Source organism: Lichenostomus cassidix, chromosome 1 (genome assembly GCF_008360975.1).
Source record: "Lichenostomus cassidix isolate B80296 chromosome 1, HeHo_3.0, whole genome shotgun sequence".
Taxonomy (NCBI): Eukaryota; Metazoa; Chordata; class Aves; order Passeriformes; family Meliphagidae; genus Lichenostomus; species Lichenostomus cassidix.
Genome location: NC_139479.1, coordinates 87,377,796 through 87,393,566, shown reverse-complemented (window position 1 = coordinate 87,393,566; position 15,771 = coordinate 87,377,796). Strand labels below are relative to the sequence as shown.

The 15,771-nt window shown below is 43.6% G+C and overlaps 2 long non-coding RNA genes across 3 annotated transcripts; one reads left to right on the top strand and one right to left on the bottom strand.

Moving 5' to 3' along the window:
• Window positions 1-2,268: 2,268 nt before the first annotated feature.
• Window positions 2,269-14,381, bottom strand: LOC146445149 (uncharacterized). 2 transcript variants are annotated; one of them, XR_014853796.1, is made up of 6 exons: window positions 14,187-14,381; window positions 10,892-11,956; window positions 5,311-5,406; window positions 4,743-4,942; window positions 4,424-4,646; window positions 2,269-2,847 (listed from the first exon to the last, which is right to left on the bottom strand). It is a non-coding gene; the product is annotated as an uncharacterized LOC146445149 (long non-coding RNA). The 2 variants fall into 2 exon arrangements; XR_014853802.1 differs by lacking the exons at window positions 2,269-2,847; window positions 10,892-11,956; window positions 14,187-14,381 and adding an exon at window positions 7,641-7,766 and having other exon boundaries at window positions 3,038-4,646.
• On the top strand, window positions 5,730-8,549 carry LOC146445150 (uncharacterized). The gene is made up of 2 exons (XR_014853787.1): window positions 5,730-6,043; window positions 7,727-8,549. It is a non-coding gene; the product is annotated as an uncharacterized LOC146445150 (long non-coding RNA).
• Window positions 14,382-15,771: the final 1,390 nt, after the last annotated feature.

Sequence of the window (15,771 nt, the reverse complement as noted above, 5' to 3'; positions counted from 1 at the left end):
TCCCCCCAGCCCTGTTAAATCATCTCACAGCCTCGGTGCTACCTTTGCTGAGGCTGAATTTTCACCTAAGCACTGCTCCCTGTTTAGGCTCCCAGGGCTGAGTAAAGATTGAACTGCTTCTGTCCAGATCTTGTCTGACTGTGTCCTGTTAAGAGCTGCCTTTGGAAATGCAGTGTTGATGCAGTGAACACCAGCTGACTTGATTGGATCAGCATTCTGGTTCCAGTTCACAGTTTTTGTCTACCCTCTGCAACCCTGTCTCTGGTGTCCAAACCCAGCTTGTGCTGGTGCTCTGTATGTATCATGATCCTAGTTTGCATTTCCAGCCTCATCCACTGTTACAAATCCCAGTTGTACAGCAGGGCTGGGTAGCAGGTACCAAGCATTTTAGATTCACAGGAGGGTAAGGCAGTGAGGGATGTTTGGATGTCCCTAAGCCGACCTCCTGCTCACAGCAGGCCTAACCCTAATGGTAGATCAGGCAGCTGAGGGCCTTATAAATGATTGTGCTCTCCAATTTTTGTACTTTTCCCAATGCACAGAGCAGTGGCAGGGCCTATCACCACTGAAGATTTGTAAGAGATCCCAGCATGTCCTGTACCAAATTCTTGGGGCATTACAGAACACCATCTAATCCTTCACAGAGCCATGAGTGAGTGGTAAAGAAAATAGTTCAGCATATGGTTTTCCATCCACACTTCTTGATATGTTTCTGCTATACTTCTTTGTCAGTGTTTTATTTATTTGCTGCTCAAGACCACAAGAAGTCATAGAATCTCTTTGTGAAGGCTTTAACAGCCAGCTAGAAAATGAAAATATGCTTTGAGCTCTATATACCTCTGGCCACAGTGCTCCTCATTAGCTTCCATCCTTGCCAGGGAGGTGGTTGTGCTGTCATTGTTTATTCTGCTTCACCACTGCAGTTTCCTCTATTGAGCTGCTAAGCCTCATTATGATTCTGAGTTTTCTCAAGTTGCAGCCCTCTGAGCTGATGTTTTGGGTTCCAGGCTCCTACTTGTGCCTGTGTGTGCTGAAGCCTTTCCAGGCTTGAAGGTGCTCAGAGGAGTCCTGCTCCAGAGGAATGCTCTAGGGGTGGTGACCTGAAGTGGGTCTTCATGGAACAAGCATAAGGGCAAGCAGATAGTAGCTACTCATATTCTCTACAAATCTGCTGTTTGAAATATTGCCTGACCCAGAAGTTGCATCAGTATGTTTAAGAGCCTTTGGTGAATTTATTCTCTGCCTGTGACTTGCTGATTTTTAAACCACATGGTGCCTTTACAATGTCTTGTGGATGCGCCCAAGAACTGTGTTTAAATACCTAAATTACTTTCTTCTGATTTTTAAGCTTGCTGTCTCTTCCTTTGTGATCTCCTACTTCAGGTCCTGTAAGACATTAAATGAAATGGTCCTACTACCATTTTTTTACTCCACATGTCCCCAGGGGGCACCCTTTTCCTTACCTCTGCGCCTCACACTTCTGTATCTTTTCTATTTTTACTGTATTCTTGCCAGTATTTCCTTCATGCCCTAGCCTGCCTCAGAGCCCTGACCACAAACATTTCCTTTCCACTTTCTCTCCTCTGAGTCGGCCCCTGATGCTCAGAAGTCTTTTGGCAGGCAAGGAAGGACTGAAAGTAGCACAGCAGCTCTCTTACCTGCAGCAGCAAAGTGGCATCAGAGACAGGCTCGCCAGACAGGTCTCTTTGCCAGAGCAGACTCTGGCAGCTTCTCCAGGTGGTGGTCCCTTGTTCATGTAAGAAAGTGTTCCTTTGCACTCACAAGAGAAAAGAGAAACTTTTCTGTCACTGCCATGCTGAGTATGGCAAAGCATTGTCTAGTATTTTCTGATGTTTTTTACATGCCTAGTTTGAGACGTAAAATTTTAAAACTCCGTAGCTGTCCACGACTTTAGAAAGACTTATAGGTACGAAGATCCCCTGAAAAATCTGCTGCGGGGTGGGCTGGATGTTTTTTTAATGTTTCTATTGCTCTGGTGCATTTCTGAAGCAGAAGTGACACCTAGTGTTGATTGAGTCGAGAGCAGGTCTGCGTCTGTCACTTGTGCTTGGACCGGGACATGAAAGGGTGTAGGAGCACAACTTGCTAATTAAACACGAAAGGAATGAAATGCTGGTGCAGCTGGAGACTCAAATAGTGGTGCAGTGAAGCTAGGACCTTTTGAGGGTCTGTGATTGCTTCCCCCGGCTTCTCCCCAGTACTGAGCATGGGTCTCTATGGAGTCTAGCTTAGCAATTATTTTGTGGAAACCCATTTGTACATTTATTAAAAAAACCAGAAAACAACCCAGCTGGGTTTCTGTCATTTTGAACTAACAGTTATTCACAGATAACCTGTTGCCTTTTCCTTTATCTGGGAAGAAGAGACTTGGAAAACGAAATAATGGTTTGAAAAGATCATCACTTTGCTTTCTGACGTCTGTGTGTTGTCAAGTGGGATTTATAAGGCTTTTGTCAGTCTGTATGTGCTGTGCCTCTCTTTCCAGCACAATTTCTGTGGAGCTCACTCTCAGTGCTGTGTCTGAATATTCAGTACTCATCCAATAGGGTGCTATTATCTCTTTGCTGAAAAAGTGGTGTTCAGTTTGCTTTACAGAACAGTAGTAATTGGGAAGTGCAGCAAACAGACAAAAGAAGAAAAGGGGAGTTTGTGTGAGGTACATGCTAGGCAAAAAAAGAGGCCTTTTTTTCTCCCCCTGAAGGGTTTGGTAGTGAATGCATTTATTAGTGTGCAGGCTGTTCACAGCTTCAGGTTCTATGGTCCAGTTGCATGTTCCTATATTGCATTTTTGAGGGCTGTTTTCCTTGAGAAACAGAAGTTTGAGAGCTAAAAGTAGGAAAGAAATTTTATCTTTGTGATGAAGAATTACATTACTAGCCCTAACAACTGCTAAGTGAGTAAAACCCAAACCTCCACCCTCTCCAACCACAAAAACCCCTCCAAAACAAAGGAACCAGCACTCTGCTGCCTTGAGTCCAAACTACCAGACAAAAATAGTAAACAGAAGCTGGGGAGGTGTAGTTCATGTGTGATTTTGTTGTTTTTTTAATTCTCTTGTTTTAAAGTAACAAATAAAAACAGATGAGTAATTACTGAGATACAATCTAAGGTATCCACTGTGGTAGAGCAGGATGGGAACCCAAGAGGTCCTGGGGAAGGAGTTTGTTGTTAATTTTTCTACCATATTACCTTTTCCAGCACTGTGAAATGGGTGCATATATGACATCAGCAGCTTTAAGTGAAATTGTTTTATCACCCTGCAATCTAGTTGTAAAACAGTCTATAAACAAAGAAAGAAAAACATAAAAACCCCAGAAAACTCATTTTATGAAAAATAGAAAAATATTTTAGTCTTTGTTCTTCACTTGTTGAAGAAGTGTTTTTATGCATAAATGCCCATTTTCAAAGAATCAGAATGATGAATCATGTTCATCATTCATCTTGCTCCTTCTGTTGCTTTTTGTCTGCTGAGGGCAATAGAGGAAGAGGCATTTATCCTCCTTTTCATATTTTTCACTTTCATCACACACTTTCTTTTTCAGATAAAGAAGCTGTTTCTTAAGAAGTGGGATAAGACAAAGTTTGGGAAACTTTATTTCCCATAAATTTAGTCCACTGGGAGTATTGTGTCCAGCTCTGGGGATCTCAGCACAAGTCTCCGGGACATGGACTTGTTGGAATGAGTCGAGAGGAGAGACATGAAGATGATCAGAGGGCTGGAGCACCTCTCCTGTGAGGAAAGGCTGAGAGAGTTGTGGTTGTTCAGCCAGGAGGGGGCTTTGGGGTGACCCTTATTGGGGCCTTCTAGTGCCTGAACAGGCTGAAAGAGAGCTGGAGAGGGATTTTTTGACAAGGACACACAGTGGGAGGATAAGGGGGAACAACTTCAAGCTGAAAGAGGGTAGATTTAGATTAGATATTAGGAAGAATTCTTTACTGTGAGGGTGGTGAGGCACAGGAACAGATTGCCCAGAGAAGTTGGGAATTCCCTGTCCCTGGAAGAGTTCAAGGCCAGGTTGGATGGGACTTTGAGCACCTTGTCTAGTGGAAGGTGTCCCTGCCCATGCTGGGGGGGTTGAACTGGATGATCTTTAAGGTCCCTTCCAACCCAAACCATTCTGTGATCCATGAGGTGAAAAAGCAAACAAATCCAACCCACAAAGAAAACTCCATAAATATTTCCAATATCTACCCCCTAACCCCACCCTGTGGTGTTTTTCTTTGTTCAGTGACTTATTTCCTTGTGCATAAAACACCATATAGGTGAGGCTATTGACATTAAAATCGATTTAGTTTTCAATCCAGTAACTCTAGGACAGATGACAGTTAGACAGATGACAATTAGAACTAGGAACTAATTTCTTTCAGTGAACCTGGGAGTATTTGTACACAGATCCTTTACCGTGGTTTTGTAGCAGCACATCCCATCGTATGTTGCCTTCTGATTTTCTTCAAAGCCATGAAAAGCCCCACTGCCAGCTTTGGTGCTCTGCAGGAGTATGTGGAGGAGTTAGGAGTTCACTGGTGGCTGCATCACTGTGTAACATTATGGAGATAGACTCAGTCTTTGTGACGTCTTCATGGCTCTTGCACTTGGCCAAAGGGCTTTTCTGAGTCTGCAGGTGCTGAAAAAGATGGGATATTTTGTTCATGATTAATTATGTCATTACATGTAACTTTTTCTCAGAAATACAATAATTTCATGTGTATAACATACTAACAAGCTGAGAATGAATGTTGTTCAATGGCAGCATAAATCCATCCTATTCTGGGCTGTTTTAGTCCCTCTTTCAAGCATCCCTCACATTGGTGTGCTCATTTTTCCTCCCTTCTCTTACCAGACAGCAGACACAAGGGGGAGGTTCAGGAGGGGAACGGAGCTTTTCTCTTTCCAGCAGCCCTGAGCTGTAGGCTGAGGTCACTGCAACACACAAAAACATGCCCTGAAGTTGTGATTTGCCTGTACAGAGAACGGACTTCACATCTAGCTGTTGCTGTAAAGTGAGGGCCTGTTTCTCTTCAAAACCCCAAAAATGCAACTTTCAATTGCTGTGCTTCCAGCCTCTGCAGAGCAGCAAAACAGTGGGCCACTTGAAAAAAAAAACCCAAAACCTCAATTATTTTTATGATGGCTTAGTTTTGTGATCTGGCACACAGATTGGTTCAGCCAAGCACCAGTGAAAGAGATACAGCAAGAGGATTTGGCTGGACCTGGTGTACAGGCTGCTTGTTTTGCAGGGATGAACTATCTCCCTTCCCAGCTCCCCATCTTCTCCAGTTACCTCCTACCTGACAGAGCAGGGGTGCCTCAAGTGAACTAACAAAGATCCTATTGTTTCCTCCTGCTGCAGAACAGCCTTCTGGCATGCTAGCCAATGAACCTGTCTGAAAACATATTACAGATTGAACCTGCAATGAGGAAAAAAAAGAAAAAAAAATATTGCCACTGCAGCTCTAACAAGAGCTTCCTGGCCCTGCTTTAGCAGTTCTGCATCCCTGCTGCTGCTCAAATGGCCACACAGGTGAGAATGAGGAAGAGAATTTAATAAAACCCTACTTAAATGCCACCTCTGTCAAATGGACATCTCCCAACAAAGCCCTTTGGAAAATTAAAATTGTTTATTACAGTTGCTTCACAGGTAAACTGCAACAGGTAGAAAAATTCTACAGCCTGTGTGTCACAAAGTACTTTGATAAGTTTTTATTACTGTGATTCATCTGGCTTCTGGAGGAGAAGGACAAACAAAAACCAAAGTTCTAAGGTTTTATCAAGGGCTTATGCTTCAACAGACTTTTGACCCAGAGTAATAATACAGCTGGCTGTAGAAAGATCAAAATGAAAAGAATATAGTTAATGATTTTTGTTCACTTATTGGCCATCTCTCAGTTCTGTTGACTGGGGTGTTTCACAAGACTTCTGAGCAAGCTATAAATGAAGGCAGGTGAGATGCCCTTCACAAAGAGCAGCCCTGCAGTGGAGGATTTGCCCTCAGCTCTCCCCAGCCCTGCAGCTGACGCCAAGGTGAGAGGCACACTTTGTACAGGAGAAGGGAAATGGGTTTCTTGGGCAGCTGCTGGGGAATGCAGGGGAATGCAGGGGAAGGGAAGGGAAGGGAAGGGAAGGGAAGGGAAGGGAAGGGAAGGGAAGGGAAGGGAAGGGAAGGGAAGGGAAGGGAAGGGAAGGGAAGGGAAGGGAAGGGAAGGGAAGGGAAGGGAAGGGAAGGGAAGGGAAGGGAAGGGAAGGGAAGGGAAGGGAAGGGAAGGGAAGGGAAGGGAAGGGAAAGGAAAGGAAAGGAAGGGAAGGAGGCTTTAGTGTTGGCATGGGAGGTGCAGCATGGACAGGAGGCTCTGCTGTGTGCATGTGCAGAGACTGAACTCATCTTTCAGGGGATGAGGAAATGGCTGCTGCAGCAGAAACAAACCTTACCAAGGGAGAGGGTGGAGAGACATAATTCTGAGAGGCAAAAGTGAAAATATTTTACAAATTTATCTTGGTCATGGGATCTTTACATTGTACCAGCAAAATTAAATGGGTCTCTATTAATACTTTTTCTACAAGTAAAAAGTCTTTATAGTAGTGCTTAATCAGTCAGTGAGTCCAAGTTCAGATTCCCTCAGCTTTTATAGATGCTTTTATAACTGTGAAAAAATACATTTTTAATAACGTAATGTTTTTTTTTGTTTTTCTTTTATTTTCTTTTCATTTTTTTAAGTAAGGTTTAAGTGATTCAGATTTTTTATAATGCACATATCTTGCAATATTAATATGGCTTTTAATCTTACAGGGCATATCTGTCTTCTCCCCTCCCTTCTCAGAATCAGCTAGAGGAATGGCTTTTTTGGTCCCATATATATTCGTCCTGAAATCTAAATCTTTGCTTCAGTAACTGTTACATGATTTAAAGAGGGAGCTGTTATCACAACTGACTGTGCATTGCTTTTCCTGCAGCTGTTACTAATAAACACTGTGGCTTTTTATCTGAACACAGATGACTGTGTGGAATTAGATATGTGTATTGGTAATAGTGTTAGAAAAAGACATTTACAAGCTGAAATTTAGTCTGATTTAAAGAGCTTATGCTTAGAACTTGATTGTTTCTCAGAGTATGTCAAAGAGCAGGAATCTCTTGATTTCAGTAAAATTTCATATAAACAGAGAAATAAGTTATTTAAGTGAAATTAAAGTTCATTTCTGCCCTTAAAAATAGCCCCCCCCATTTTAAGTTTAAAATGCACTTTCTTTTAGAAATTAATTGTATGTCTCACTACTTTTGTATTGCATTCTATGTGGATCATGAAACCTAGTCCAAACAATGAATGCCACTTTCTGAAATAATTCTCAATTGCAGCGTCAATTATCAACTGAAAGATTTATCACTTCTTGTATATTTTATTTCATTTCTATTTAGGTTATACCAATAAGATGTTAAACAAAATGCTGAGGTGTCCCTCACATGTATACATAAGCTCAATATATGCAACTAAATAAAACTAGATGGTTGTGGTGTACATATCTCATTTTACATTTTTCCTGCAAATTCAAATTTCTATGTCATGTCCTCACTCCTTCACAGCTGCTGCTATGTTTATCCTCTGCTAAAAATGTTTTACATTTTTACCTTTTGTCCCCTCTGATCTCCAGCATTTTGTGTCTGGTGTGTAAAGGCCTCTTACAATCATTGTTTTCTGTTTTCATTTTCTGCAGGCTGTCATCTAACTCCTACAGCAGAAAATCCAAATTCCAGAAGTTCTACTGAGATGGGAAAAATCATCATTTATGAGCATGCCAACTTTGAGGGCATGTCCAAGGAGTTCCACACCAATATTGCCAATCTAAAAGATGTAGATTGGAATGATTGTATCTCCTCAGTGAGAGTAATTGGCCAGCCTTGGGTGGCTTATCAGCATGCAGATTATAAAGGACAGTTACTGGTATTTGAGGAGGGAGATCATGACTTTGTTGGTAAAAAGATGAATGATAGGATCAGCTCTCTGCAGGTGATCACTGAAAATCTGCACCATCCCCAGATCACTCTCTATGAACATGCTGATTATCAAGGGAAGAGCAGAATAATAAGAGAAGAAACCAACCTGGCTAGGGGACATGACAATAACACCATATCTTCACACAAAGTCCAGAAAGGTGCCTGGCTGCTGTGTGAAAACAGCGATGGAAGTGGATTTCAGTACATTGCAAGAGAACATGAACACCTTCCAAATTACAAGGCAATCAAGTTCAATGACAAGCTTTCCTTCCTGCGTCCCCTTCGCCCAGGCTGTGGCTGTTAAAATGCAAATCCTGCAACGCTGAGAAAAGATGCAGCCCCAGCAAGAATTGTGAGACCTTCTTCTCTGCCTCTGCTTGTGTCACTTTTCCCCAGTGTCACAGGACCACCAAATGTGAGAGCTGCACTGCAGATCTGTGCATCTCTATCCCACCTTGTACTGTTCTCCTGCCCCATGAATGGCCTCTGCCATTGCCTGTAATCCATTTTGTGTTGGTGCCAATAAAGAATCTTCTGCAATCAGCAGTTTGTTTTATGCATTTTTAGAATAGATAAATATTGCCCTTTCATGGAGGGATGTCTCTGTGTAATCCAGAGAACAGTTCACGCAGTCACTTGCAAACATTTTCCCTGGATGTCTCTTGTAGAATTTTATCTCCTTCCAGTTTCATTGGTCAGTAACCAATTGCAACCAGACTAAAGATCTTGGTGAGTGTTTTGATTGTTGCTGTGATGCTGGCCCAACTCTCACCTGTAACCTGTATTTATCAATCACATGATTGATTGTATCTCAAGGATTGATCATAGAATCATAGAATCCTATTAAGTCTGGGGTTGGGAGGCACCTAAAAGATCACCCCATTCCAACCCTCCTGCCATGGGCAGTGACACCTTCCACTACATCATGTTGCTCAGAGTCCCATCAAGTCTGGCCGTGAACACTGACAGGCATGGGGCATCCACAACCTCGCTGGACAACTTGTTTCAGTGCCTCATCACCCTCAGAATAAAGAACTTCTTCCTAACATCTGATCTAAATCTCTCTTATTTTAATTCAAAACAATTCCATCCTCGTCCTCTCACTATCTGCCCACTTAAAAAGTTGCTCCTGTTTTTTCTTGTAAGTCCCCTTCTAGAACTGGAAGGCCTCAATGAGGTCTCCCTGGAGCCTTCTCTTCTCCAGGATGAACAACCCCAGATTTTTCAGCCTGTCTTTGTAGGAGAGGTTCTCCCATCCCACAACCATCTCCCAGTCTGTGCTCATGTCTGGGGTTGCCCTGACCCAGGTGCAGCACCTTGCACTTGGACTTGTTGAACTTCATGAGGTAACTATGGAACCACTACTCAAGTTTGTCCAGGTCTCTCTGGTTGGAATCCCATCCTTTTGTTGTGCCAACTGCACCCCTCAGCTTTGTGTCATCTGCAAACTTGCTGAGAGTGTCAGCATATTGATAAAGATATTAAAATTAAAATATTGATAAAGATATTAAAAAGCACTGGTCCCAGGACAGAGCCCTGATGGACACCAGTTATCACTGGCTTCCCCCTGGACATAGAGCTATTGACCACAACTCTCTGGCTGTGTGGCTATTTCCCAAAGAGTTCACCCTGCAAACCCATGTATCTCCAGTTTGGAGGTAAGGATGCCTTGTGGGACCATGCCAAAGGTCTTAAGAAGTGGAGGTATGTGACATTGGTTGGTCTCCCCTTGCTGATGGCTGCAATCTGCAGGCTGTGCTGATGTATCAGCCACTTGTGCTCCTCTGCTTGGCTCAGGTGGGCCAAGACTTTTGGAAGTCTTATTGGAGTGCCTTGGTCATGTCTAGGAGATCCCTTTCAATATCTCAGCATGATAATGATGTTACATAGGCACTGTTAATAGGAGACAGGTTATTTCAGATGTCTCTAATTATCTTTCCTAGGAAATACACTTAATGATATTTGCTTTGAGAAAACCACCATTTCTTAAGAGAGGAAAGAAGGTATTCTCTTATTTTCTTGGCATATGTAACTGAGAAGTTCCTTACAGCCAGGAGGTCTCTGAAGCAGATATCTCTGAGTTTTCCCTCTGTTTCCCTTGGGAAAAGAAAATATAACTATAACCTGATTTTAATCAGTTGACATACCTGTCTGGCTCTGTCTCTCCTGATCACTGGAGGGGATTTTCTTCACTTTGGGGGTTTTGAGAAGGTGGTCTAGTTGCTCTTGGGGTGCAGTGGACTGCAGACCAGCTGACAATTTCTACATTGCTCAAATAGCAGTACTCTTGGAATCACATTCTCTGGTCATCCTCACCCCTCGCCCTCATGGCAGACATTAAGAGGCCTCTCAGAAGGATTCACCACCAACCATGACATTCTCTACTGTAGTTCTCACATGATATTTATCCCTATAAAAGTACACTGTGCAACACTCTTGCTCAGGAAAGACTAGAGCATCATCACCTCAGTCTGCCTGCCAACCCAGGGATAAACAGTACCTGGAGGTCCCAAACCCTGCTGAACTACACAGGGTACTAAAAAGAGTAAAATGACTGCTTGCAAAATCAACAGTCAGTAAAAAAAAAGTCACCTTCACAGAGGGATTATTAATCCACAGTGCAAATGGACATTTGAAGAGACTGCTGTGTAAGGAAGGTTTGTAACTAGTGATATGCCAAAAGGAGATGTCTAGAGGAGAAAGTTCAGACACTATGGCTGTAACAGAGAGGTGATACACACACAGACTCAACTTTCCTTGGCTTGATCAAAAACATGGGAAGAACAGGTTCAGGTGTGTTTGGGTAAACACGGAATATAAAACTTGGGCTTCAAGTCAGATCTTGTATTCCCAGAAAAAGGTGATGTTATACATTAACCACTTACCTTATTTCTTAATGATGCCTTTGTTTCCATGCTTCAGAGCTCTGGTGCAGCTCCTTCAGATCAGCTTTGCAAATGAGCCACAGTGACTCTTCACCTGTAGTGGCAGCTCCATCGCCCAAGCAGCCCACCCTCAGAGGAGTGGAGGGAAACAAGGAGACAGAATATTCTGATGCACATGCTTCAATCTGTGTTTTTTTGGCTGGATGACTTAACAATCACTTGGGGAAATTCAAGCTGTTTTTCAAGTACAGAATTCTCAAACTTGCTGTTTGCAAGCCTGCAAGTTTTCATGGTGGCTTTCTGCCCTGCTCATTTCATCTGGTACTGGAATTCCCACAGCATGAATTTACAGCATCTTTTAATGCATCCAACACTGAAAAGCCATTGTGGAAATCAGGGCTGAAGCAATGGGTTTTTTTCCCATATGCATTTTCAAACACATCTTCTCTTTACCCAACAACACAGCTGCCCCACTTTCAATTCAGTTGCTGATGCTGACTTTAATTTCTTCTTGGTTTTCTTTGTCAGAATATTCCTCCCCCTTATGCTGCCATGTTTTCTTGGCAATGCCTTTTTGCCTCTGTGTTAATTGGAGCAATACTGTGGCAAAGCTTAAATGAGATTCTCCATCCTTGTAAATCAAACCTCAAAAAATGCAAAGCATGCTGCTGACAAAAGCAGTAATGAGACACTTTCCTTCAGAGATCCATAGAGATCATCAAGAAAATAACTGTGACACAGTGAAATGTGTGCAGCTGGTTGTTCCTATAAGGAATTCCCCTCTTTGGAGCAAACTTGGTTTTGTCATTTATATGCTCTCAAAGCCCAATCCACCAAAAAGTCTCCCCATAAAACTTATATGTTTCCAATTTAGAGAGAAGGATGTTGGAGGGGGGGACCATGTCAAAGGCCTTGCAGAAATCCAGATGGATGACATCTCTAGCCCTTCCCTTTTCCACTGAAGGAGTAACTTCATTATAGAAGGTCCATAGGCTACTCAGACTGGACTTCCCTTTGCTGAAGCTGTGCTGGCTGTCTCAAATCACTTCCTTGTCATTCATGTGCCTACAAATACAAATACAGAAAGAGATAACAAGCAGGAAGTAGTTTGAGTTTTTTAATTGTTAACACACCTCCTTGCTGAATCACCCTTACTGAGAAAGTCAATGGTTAAGTGAGTGGGTGAAAATTCTGATAAAAGATAAGAAATCTTTATAGATCTCTTCTCCCTCGAGGAAGTACCATCCCTTGGAGCAGTAGTGCTCTGCTGCTGGCACATTAATGCCTGTGCTGTCATGCACACGGTGAGTACAGGACAAACCTTATCAGGATCAATGGAAACCATGAACAACTAATGGTGACCCCCAAGGGTCCATACTGATGCCAGTGCTATTAAAGATCTTCCTTGATGTCACAGTCCCAGGGTCAGGCACGCCCTCAGCAAGTTTGCAGATGACACCGAGCTGAGTGGTGCATTGTTCTGCTGGAGGAAGGAACTATTCAGAAGGATATTGAGAAGCCTGAGAAATGACCCAATGTGAACCCTGAAAATTTCAGCAAGGCCAAGTGCAAGGCCCTGCAACTGGTGTTAGGGCAATCACCAGGAGTAGTGTAGGCTGGGGAATGAATGGGCTAAAGGCAGCCCTGTGGAGAAGGAGCTGAGACACTGGTGGATGAAAAACTGAACATGACCTGACAATATGCACTTGACACCTAGAAAGCCAACTGTATCCTTGGCTGCACAAACTGTAGTCAGCAGGCTGAGGGAAGTGATTCTTCCCTTCTAATCTGCTGTGGTGAGACTACACCTGGAGTGCTGCATGCTTCCCAAAAAAGAGAGACTGCAGGGCTTCCCAAAGAAGAGAGAGACAGACCTGTTACAGCAGGTCTAGAGGTGGGCTATGAAAATGGTCAGAAGGCTGGAGAAACTCCTACAAAGAAAGGCAGAGATACTTGGAGTTGTTCAGCTTATAAAAGACAATGCTTCTGATAGACCTTCTTGAGGCATTTCAAAATATAAAGGGAGCTTATAAGAAAAGCGCAGAGAGAGAGAGAGAGAGACTTTTTACTATAGCCTTTCAAGCTGAAAGAGCATTGGTTTAGCTTAGACATCAGGAAGAAATTCTTCACTGGTGAGGCACTGGAAAATGTTGTCTAGAGAAGATGTGGGTGCTCCCTTCTTGGATCTCCCATCACAGTCAGTGTGTAGGCAGCACCAATTTGGGCATGAGTGTTGATGTGCTAGAGGAATCAATGGGCTGAGCCCAATTGTATGGAGTTCAAAAGAGCCAAGGGCCAAGTCCTGCCCTGCTGTCCCAAACCCCCATGCAATGGTAGACAGCAGCTGAGCAAGATCCACCTGTGCCCAGATGGCCAAGAAGGCCAATGGCATCCTGGCCTGTGTCAGCAATAATGTGTATGGCAGAATCAGGGCAGAGGTTGTCTCCCTGTACTCGCCACTGGTGAGGCCACACCCTGAATTGTGTGTCCAGTTCTGGGCCCCTCACTGCAAGAAAACACTGAGGGGCTGGAGCGAGTGTAGAGAAGGGAAATGAGCTGCTGAAGGATCTGGAGCACGAGTCTGATAAGGAGCAGCTAATGGAACTGGGGTTGTTCCAATTAATGTGTTCCAACTGATGGCCTCTGAAAGAGAAGGACAAACATGAAATCAAGTTCTAAGATTTATCAAGTGACTCACACTTCAATGGACTTTTCAAGAAGAGCAACGAGATGTCTGGTTGTAGGAACATCTAAATTAGGATAGGATAGTTAATGAGTTTTGATCCCTGACCATGATATCGACCACTTCCCAGTTCCTTGGAATAGGGTGTTGCACAAGACATCTCTGTGCAAGATATAAATGGAGGCAGGCGGGACATCTTTCACAAGAGCAGCCCTGCAGTGGAGGATTTGCCCTCAGCTCTCCCCAGCCCTGCAGCTGACACCAAGGTGAGAGGCACACTTTGTAGAGGAGAAGGGGAATGGGTTTCTTGGGCAGCTGCTGGGGAATGCAGGGGAAGGGAAGGGAAGGGAAGGAGGCTTTAGTGTTGGCATGAGAGGTGCAGCACGGACAGGAGGCTCTGCTGTGTGCATGTGCAGAGAGCAAAACCATCTTTCAGGGGATGAGGAGATGGCTGCTGCAGGAGAAACAAACCTTACCAAGGGAGAGGGTGGAGAGGGCCAGTGACACACAATTGTGAGGAGTGAACGCGAGAGTTTTACCCAAGTTACTCTTGGGCATATCCCTAAACCAGCACATACAACTAATGAGAACGGGGCACTTGCGTGTACATACCTCATTTTATGATTTCCCTCCAAATGAAAATTATTATGTCATGCCCTCACTCCTTTCCAGCTGCTGCTATGTTTATCCTCTGATAAAAATCTTCTCCTTTTCCTTTTCTCCCCTAAACTTCCCATCATTTTGTGTCTGGTGTGTAAAGGCTTCCTATAAGCATTGCTTGTTTTCTGTCTTCCTTTCATGCAGGCTGTCATCCAGCTCCTACAGCAAGGAATCCAAACTCCACAAGTCCTGCTGAGATGGGAAAGATCATTGTTTATGAGCATGCCAACTTCCAGGGTTTGTCTAAAGAATTCACCAGTGACATTTCCAATCTAAAAGACGCAGATTGGAATGATATTGTCTCCTCAGTGAAAGTAATTGGCCAGCCTTGGGTGGCTTATAGGCATGCCAATTATGAAGGCGAATTTCTGATATTTGAGGAGGGAGAATATAAGTCCATTGGTGATGAAATGAATGACAACATCAGTTCTCTGCAGGTGATCAATGAAAGCCTCTACAATCCCCAGATCACTCTCTATGAACACGCTGATTATCAAGGGAAGAGCAGGATAATAAAAGAAGCAACCATTCTTGCTGCAGGACATGACAACAACATCATGTCGTCTCACAAAGTGCAGAGAGGTGTCTGGCTGCTGTGTGAAAACCGCGATGGAAGTGGAATGCAATACCTTGCTCGAAATCGTGAAAACCTTCCAAATTACAATGCAATCAACTTCAATGACAAGCTTTCTTTCCTGCGTCCCCTTCGCCCTGGCTGTGGATGTTAGAGAAAAGATGCAGCCCCAGCAAGAAATGTGAGACCTAGATCACTGCCCCTGCTTGTGTTGCCTTTCCCCTCAGTGTCCCAGGAGTACTGAACCTGAGAGCTCTCTGCTCTGCTGCACTGCCCATCTCCACTTCCCTACCCTGCCTTGCACTCTTCACCCACCCCACAAATGCAAGAATCATCACGCTTGATCATATGAAAGGGTGTCCAAGCTCAGAGGCATGCCAGATGTGTGGAACCTATGACACCCTCAGCTGGCATTGCACAGTCCTGGGCTATGGAATCTAGAAGCATTGCTTGTTGTCTCTGTTGCTGAGTGCAACAGAAGATGGGAGTACAGAACCAGCATCACTTCCTTTGTGATTTGCTTTGCAATGCCCTGGCCTCTGCCATTGTCTGTATTCCAGTTTGCATCTGTGCCATTAAAGACTCTTTTGCAATCAGCAGTGGCTCTGTTTGTTGCATCTTTAGAATAGATAAGTATTACTCTTTCATGGTGAGATGTCTCTGTGTATCCAGAGAATGGTTCAGGCAGTCACTTGCAAACACTTTTCCTGCATGTCTCCTGGAGAATTTTGCCTCCTTTCACTTTCACTGGTCAGCTACAGTGGGTTCAGGCTTGACTCAAAAGGTCTTGGTGAGCATGGAGATTATTGCTGATCCTGGCCAAATTCTCACCTGCAGATTGTTCCTAACTGTCACACACTTGGTTGTGTCTCAAGGAAGTGATTGCAGTGATGATAGAGTCTTCTAGTGGTCTTAATCTTCTAATCAAACAGATTGTTTTCACTAATTTGCATTCAATGACCC